The 7,416-nt window shown below is 38.3% G+C and overlaps 1 protein-coding gene across 9 annotated transcripts in view; it reads left to right on the forward strand.

The window, feature by feature from the left end:
- The window catches only part of MACROD2 (mono-ADP ribosylhydrolase 2), a 1,951,733-nt gene that overhangs the window by 304,963 nt on the left and 1,639,354 nt on the right, over positions 1-7,416 (forward strand). The window lies entirely within an intron of this gene.

The raw sequence follows: 7,416 nt of genomic DNA on the forward strand, positions 1-7,416 counted from the left end.
AGGGGGGAGAATTGGAGAAGAACTTGTGAAATTTGTCTGGGGAGGTGAGAAAGTTTAATGTGCTTGTGAACTAGCACACTTCTTCTGGGTAATACTATTGCACTGTAACAAATATTGAAATCCAGTTTTCACTCTTAGACCTAACCCTTTAATATTAACATTCAAAGAGGAATTTTGTAAAGAAGCATGTTGACTAAATTCCTGTACCTGAAAAAGATCAGCACCTGACAAACTAGGAAATAAGAATGTCTTGTTTAAACGTGTTTATAAAACCAGAGAATAGGCCTTTTTTTTTTTTTTTTTTAAAGAGCAAGGGCATGCTAATTTGGAGTCACAACTAGAAGGGAGTAGTCTGGGTTATGCAATTTGCTGTTGCACCTCAACAGAAGACTCTAGATGCCTGAGCCATGTACATGGCTGTTTACACCCTCTCTTTCCCAATAAAAATGATTTCCACCAGCAGGGGCTAATTCATCCAAAACACTGTCCGTGGTGCTCATACACTGATACACATTAGTAATTCTGTGACTTTGATTTAACAAGTAACCATCTATTTGTTCTTATAAACAAAAATTTTTATTGGGATTTTGGAATAACCAAGATGACTTCTATCATTTTAACAGCTTAAGATAACAATCTTTTAAAAATTTGTTACTCCTTCCACTTTTTAGCAGGCCGAAATATATAAACAGCTCATATCAAGAAATCAAACAACCCAATCAAAAAATGGGCAGAAGATCTAAATAGACATTCTTGAACTTGTACCAAGGGTTGCAGAGTAATATAATGAGCCCAGTCCTGTGATGGGGAGAAAAAGTATGCCTTTGTTAGCATTAGCTTCTATAAAATCAGTACAGGTTTAGAGGGAAAATAGAAATTGCAGAGAAAGTCTGTTGATCTTGCTTCCACACTTCCCACTTTTTGTCACCCTCTGTTCAAATATCAGTTCTAATATTAGATACTAGGCAAACGTTTCTTCATCATCAAAGGTGAAAATAAAATTTACTGGTTATTTGCTGAGAGCCAGGTATAAGTTGAACGCTCAATTTGAAATATATAATTTATTCCTTACAACTAGAAAGGCACTATTTTTATCCTATTTTACAGAAGGTGAAACTGAGGCTTAGAAAGGTTGGCTAAACTCCCAAGGCCATACCCCAAGTAAGTGGTAGAAACTGGATGCAAACCCAGATTTGTCTAATTCAAAGACAGTGTTCTTTATCATCATCTCAAATATCAATTTTACATAGAATTTTAATAAATTTATTTATTTTATTTATATTTATTTTTGGCTCTGTTGGGTCTTCGTTGCTGCGCGCAAGCCTTCTCTAGTTGTGGCTAGCAGGGGCTACTCTTTGTTGCGGCATGTGGGCCTCTCATTGTGGTGGCTTCTCTTGTTGTGGAGCATGGCCTCTAGGCGCGTGGGCTTCAGTAGTTGTGGCTCGCGGGCTCTAGAGCGCAGGCTCAGTAGCTGTGGTGCGCGGGCTTAGTTGCTCTGTGGCATGTGGGATCTTCCCGGACCAGGGCTTGAACCCATGTCCCCTGAATTGGTAGGCGCCACCAGGGAAGCCCTGTACATAGAGTGTTCTAGTATACTTGGTTTTACTCATTGGAGTCAGCATGTCCCAATGAAGAGAGCAACATGTAGAAAAGACAGGAGATGTGGAGTAAAGATCCTTGTGGCTACATTTGGAATTAAGTTGTTTTTTAGAGTTCTAATTCTGCCGATTTATACTGTGTGATATTGGGTGAGTTGCAGAATCTGTTTGAACTTCAATTTCTTTTGTGAATTGGGAAGCAAAGGAGATAATGGCTGTGGAATACTTAGTAAATGTAGTTATCATGAAGTTGGTGATAATATTCTATGTTTGTAGAATGGTTTACAGTTTGCAAAGAGCTTTTACAAAGATCGTCTCAGATGATAGTGATACAACCCTTTGAAGCTTGTTCATTCTTTTATTCCTTCATCGAACAACTATATTTTTGAGTGTCTGTTAGGTGCCAGGCATTGTTCTATAGGTTGGGGTAATTTAGCAGTGAAGCAGTAGGAGAAAAAAAATTCCTTGCCTTCATGGAGTTTACATTATTTTTTTTTAATTTTATTTATTTATTTATGGCTGTGTTGGGTCTTCGTTTCTGTGTGAGGGCTTTCTCTAGTTGCGGCAAGTGGGGGCCACTCTTCATCGCTGTGCACGGGCCTCTCACTATCGTGGCCTCTCCCGTTGTGGGGCACAGGCTCCAGACGCGCAGGCTCAGCAATTGTGGCTCACGGGCTTAGTCGCTCCGCGGCATGTGGGATCCTCCCAGACCAGGGCTCGAACCCGTGTCCCCTGCATTGGCAGGCAGACTCTCAACCACTGTGCCACCAGGGAAGCCCTGGAGTTTACATTTTAATGGAGGATATGGATAATTACACATAAGTAAAATATTTAGTATATTAGATAATAATAACAACAAAAAAGATAGCATTACCTCCTATATGTTGAATGCTATGAGCCATGCATTCCTCAGTAGTTAGAAGCATATTTTGATTCATAGACATGTTTTTCCATTATGGACTTTTTAAAAACTGTAAATAGGTTATAGTTCAACTACAAACTTTTTTTTCAAATTTTTTGTTGTTTCAAAACAATGAAGGGATTGGTTTTTCTATTTAATTGTTAGTACACATCTCTAAAATTTATGAAAGCTTTTCTAGCTAGCTCTAAGATTCTATGACATATTGGCTAAAATTATGGAATTAAATGTAGATCTCTAATACCTGTCTCTATTTATACAAGTCTGGTAAGTATACTCTGAATAAGGCATTTTGATAGTTCAAAGATTATTTTTTTTAATAATTAAATAATTATTTGAAAACCATTAAATGATCTTGGCTTTTCTTTACCTTTGTAGACTATGTAGTAGTACTCATGGGTTATATGTCTCAAATTCAGCACCAAGCCTGGTGAAAAACTTCAGTGATCTGGAACTTCCATTCTGGGTTTTAGGAGACACAAAGGGATCATGAGAAGGTGTTGTAGTGACTCAAACATAAAGATTTGTCTGCCAACTCCAAGTTTAAATTTATTGAAAGCTGCAAGAAAGACAAGTGTTATTCTCAGGATAGTTTCCAGCCATTAACTAGTGACCACCAAACGTCATCATTCAGCATCATGGGGCAGAGGTCTGTAAGCCTTGGGAGAAAAATTCACATTTGCGCCACTGAAACGTTTTGAGATGTAATCCTAAAAATGTCTTCTAGTTGTTATACCAGTAAAATGAAATAATTTTTTTTTATGGACTTGAAACTCCTTTTTAAAGTTATTGAAGAAATATTTTTGCTCACTATTTAAAGACAGTGTATAAGAGCTCAAGCTTCAGGAGAAGACAGAATCCTTGTTCTACCACTTGCTAACTATATAACTTTAAGAAAGATTCTGTTATAGCTCTAGAATATACCTGGCATCTTTCCTCTCTCTCCTCTTACTGCCACCATCCTGTTCCATGTTACTCATTCTCCACACAGTGGCTAGTGACTTTATTACAATTGAAATCTGATAATCTGATCCCCACACATCATTCTTCTCTTCCTCCTTCTCCCCAAACCCCTGTTAACAATCCTCCAGTGGCCTTCTCTTATAATAGGATGAAGTCCAGACTTTTTACCTTGGCCTTGGCCTACCAGACCCTGTAGGAACTGATCCAGGCCTGCTTCGCTGATCTCACCTCTGTCTTGCTCACTGAGCTTGAGCCCCCTGACATTTTTTTCAATCCCTAAGTTCACTAAACTTCTCAGAACACTCTACCTCATTCTTCACGTGGCTGACTATCCCTTAGGTCTTAGGCTTCTCTTACCACCCAATCTAAATAGGTTTTCATGTTATACTCACTCTTGCACCATATTTTTCTCTTACATGGCATCTGTCATGATTTTTCACTTTATGTTCATTTGGTTTTTGTTTAATATCTGAATGTCTGCCTCCTCCAACTTAAATCTCCATGTCTTTATGGTTCAGTGCTATATACTCAGACCCAAGCACAATAAATCATTGTTAATGTTGAATGAATAAAATATCTAACTCCATAAACTTTCAAAGTATTAATATGCTCATCTGAAAAATACAAATAATAATTCCTACCTGTAAAGTTACTGTATAAATTAAACAAGATTAAAATATATAAAACAGCATTGTGCTTGACCAAGTCCTCAACAAATGGCAGTGTCTGCAGCAGTGGTGTGATCACCAGACATTTGTTAAGCCCACTGTGTGTGTGAGACATTGCTAATGTTTGTAGAACATATTTTTAAAAGATAGGTTTGTTAGACTTGTGTTTCACCTTGTCTTTACTGTTTTATTATTATTAGCATTGGTCTTCACATCTAGAAAATTAAAATGTGGAATTCCAGCAGTGAATCCATGCTTTTTAATGGAACATTGATATAAACTAGCCTCAGCTTTGTAATGCCACAGTTATCAGAGCCATGATGTACATTCAAAAGGGTAATTACTTTGGGTAGTAATTTCCTAGACTTCCCTCCCCACCCCCCCAACCAGCTGGCATTGAACAAGGAGCACTGCTTTTGTGTGTGTACACAATCAGTCTGTAAAACCCCATTATCCCCAACTTCCACACCCCTGTGGCTGCATACTTCCTTTTGAAGCCTCTTAAAAAAGAAAAAAAAACTTTCAAGATAGCCCTAAAATTTATTTCGAATCTCATTTCACCCATATAGTATAAAAATGAGATGGTGGGTAGGAAGTGGGAGGGGTCTAGAATGTGATTTGCTTACCCCTGGAATTCTATGATACTTGTGGGAAAGCCTGGTAAAAATTTGCACGGGTGGGTAGAAATACTTCTTCAGAAATACTTTGAGATAAAGTTAGATTTAAATATGTTTTGATGTTCAAAGAATAGAGAAATGTTAATTTGGTTATTCTAGTTCTTTTTCTTTCATCCGTTCAGAATGTCCATACTATTTTGAACAGAAGTTTCCACTGACCTCTCATGACCAACATCCTTTTAAACTGTGATCATCTGCTAGAATCCTAGGTGCAATGCCCTCCTCTGCTCTCCTTTTCTTCTTTGTGTCTCTTTCCATCTGAGGTTTTGACCTCCTCTCTGGCCCATATCCTAACTGCTTCCACTGAGCCCATTTCAGTCTTTTACTTTTGGGTTCCAGCTTCCCATGCTACTCACATTTCTCTTAGCATTCTTTCCACCACCTTGAATTAATTGACGTCTGTTCCCTGAGGATGACACCTTCCCTGTTACCTGTTGCATCTCTTACTGTCACTATTTGATGCAACTAGGGAAGGGGAGGGGTGTGGAATAGAGGTAGGGAGCTTCAAAAAAATTTTCCCTTCCCCTGAAAGACCTCTTCTTGACTTTGGTTTTTCACCACGATTCAAAGTCCTTTCTTTTGAAATTCTTGTTTTACATCGACATCGTCTAATTCCATCATCTTCTCCCTCTTCTTCATCTCTGGGACATTTCCCCATCTTCCTTAGGGCTTGTCTTGTAAGCCTTACCTGCATACCAATCCTTTCCATCTCTCGGAGTGATTGTGTCCTCCTCGCTGGTGACTCTTCCAAAGCTGCAGCTTCTCAGTCACAGCCTTTAACTTCAGTCATCTTAGAGTCACAGCCATGACTTGGACCACACCTCTTGTGCATCTCAATTTTCTTCACTTCTGTTAAATATGCTCCCTGTCCTCATTGTAGATTCCTAACTCTGTCTCATTCCTGAGGTCAGTAAATATCCTTCCTGGCGTTCACTTCTTTTTTATTTCTCTTGATCCTCAACATGACCGACCAAGCAAGATCCCTTCACCTCCAAACTTCTTAAAGAGTAGACTTAATCATTGTTTCTGTTTTCTTTATCTCTCATTATCCTGCCAACATCACACAGGTTTTTGCCTCCTTACTCTGCTGACACTGCTTCAAAATCCTTGATGGTCTCCTCTTTTTTCATATTCAGTTTCCTCTTCCAAGTCTATATTCCTGACTACCTTTTTGACATCCTCCTTTTAAAAATGTTTCTAGTTCCTTGATTTCATTATATTTTCTTCTCAAAATGATCTTTCCCCTTTGTGACTCTGGTTTTTTTGTTTGTTTGTTTTTGTATTCCTCTTCCCTCTTCTGTCCCTACAAAGCATAGGTGTTCCTTTGTCTCTTTTCTCTCTTTCTCTGCTCGCGTTCTGTTGGTGATCTCATCCATCCTCTCAAATTTAATAATAAGGTGTTAGATATGGATTCCCTTCCTTGATGCCAAAGATCTGTCCCCACACTCTCATTTCCAACTTCCTGGTAGACATTTCCAGAGGGGTAACATAAAAGTACTTTAAACCTACGGTGATTATAATTTATCATCTAAATTGGGTCACTATGGAAGGCAAAGACGGAACTACTAAAATAATCAGCCAGTGTAAACCTGTACTGTGCATATGGTCACCTATTCAAACTCATTATGTACAAAATACTCTGGCATTTGCTTTTCCAGTATTTTCCATCATTATTAATTGCCTCACCAACATTTTACTTACTCAGGCTGAGAATTATCTTCAGTTTTTATTCTTTCTTCAGTTTCCAATTCCTAGAAATTCTACCTTTCCTGTATCTTTTGAATTACACCTTTTTTAAAAACCCTATTTCACTGTTCAGGCTCTTATTTCCTCTTGCCTGGAATACTGCATAGACGTCTAACTTGTCTTCTTACACCCAGTTTCTCCTTCTTTATCCTTCATGCAATATTCTTTGTTTCTACAAAATGTCCCTAAAGTATTGATTATTTATGCACCTGCTTAACAACCATTGCCAAAGAATATCATGAAGACTTCTCAGCTTGGAATTTAACACACTTAACACAATATAACAAAGCCTGACATAAAAAAAATGTGTCCAACTTTATCTCCTTCATGGACCCTGTGTTTCAGCTGGACTGTTGGCCTTTCCACAAACACCTCCTAAATCAGTGGTACTCAACCTCAGCAGAAACACCTTTGGAATTAAAAGTATATAAATACTCAAACTTAACCTGGGAGATTTAAATTTAGTAGGTCTGTTTTGCGGCCTGGTTAAATTAAGAAAGAGCCTCCCCAAGTGATTCTGACCAAAGCCAGCATCGAGGAGCACTGCGACTGTTTTCCAACCTCCATGACTTTGTTCACCATTTTCTCTCCATGGCCAGTATCTGTTTTTCTTGCTTTCTCCTTAAATACCTTCCTATCTTTCAATACCAGCCCTAGTTTTACCTCCTTCATGAGGTCTTCCTTGATCCATCCAGATAGATGTAATTATTTTGTCTATACTGCAGTCACAGTATAACTTTCACTAGATTATTTGTTTAATGCCTTACAACCTCTAGACAGCACACTTCCTGAAGGCAAAGCTCCTACTATTTTATAATATAGAAGCCACTCAGTAAAGGTCATTG

Source organism: Balaenoptera physalus (genome assembly GCF_965194825.1).
Source record: "Balaenoptera physalus genome assembly, chromosome: 16".
NCBI classification, from domain to species: Eukaryota; Metazoa; Chordata; class Mammalia; order Artiodactyla; family Balaenopteridae; genus Balaenoptera; species Balaenoptera physalus.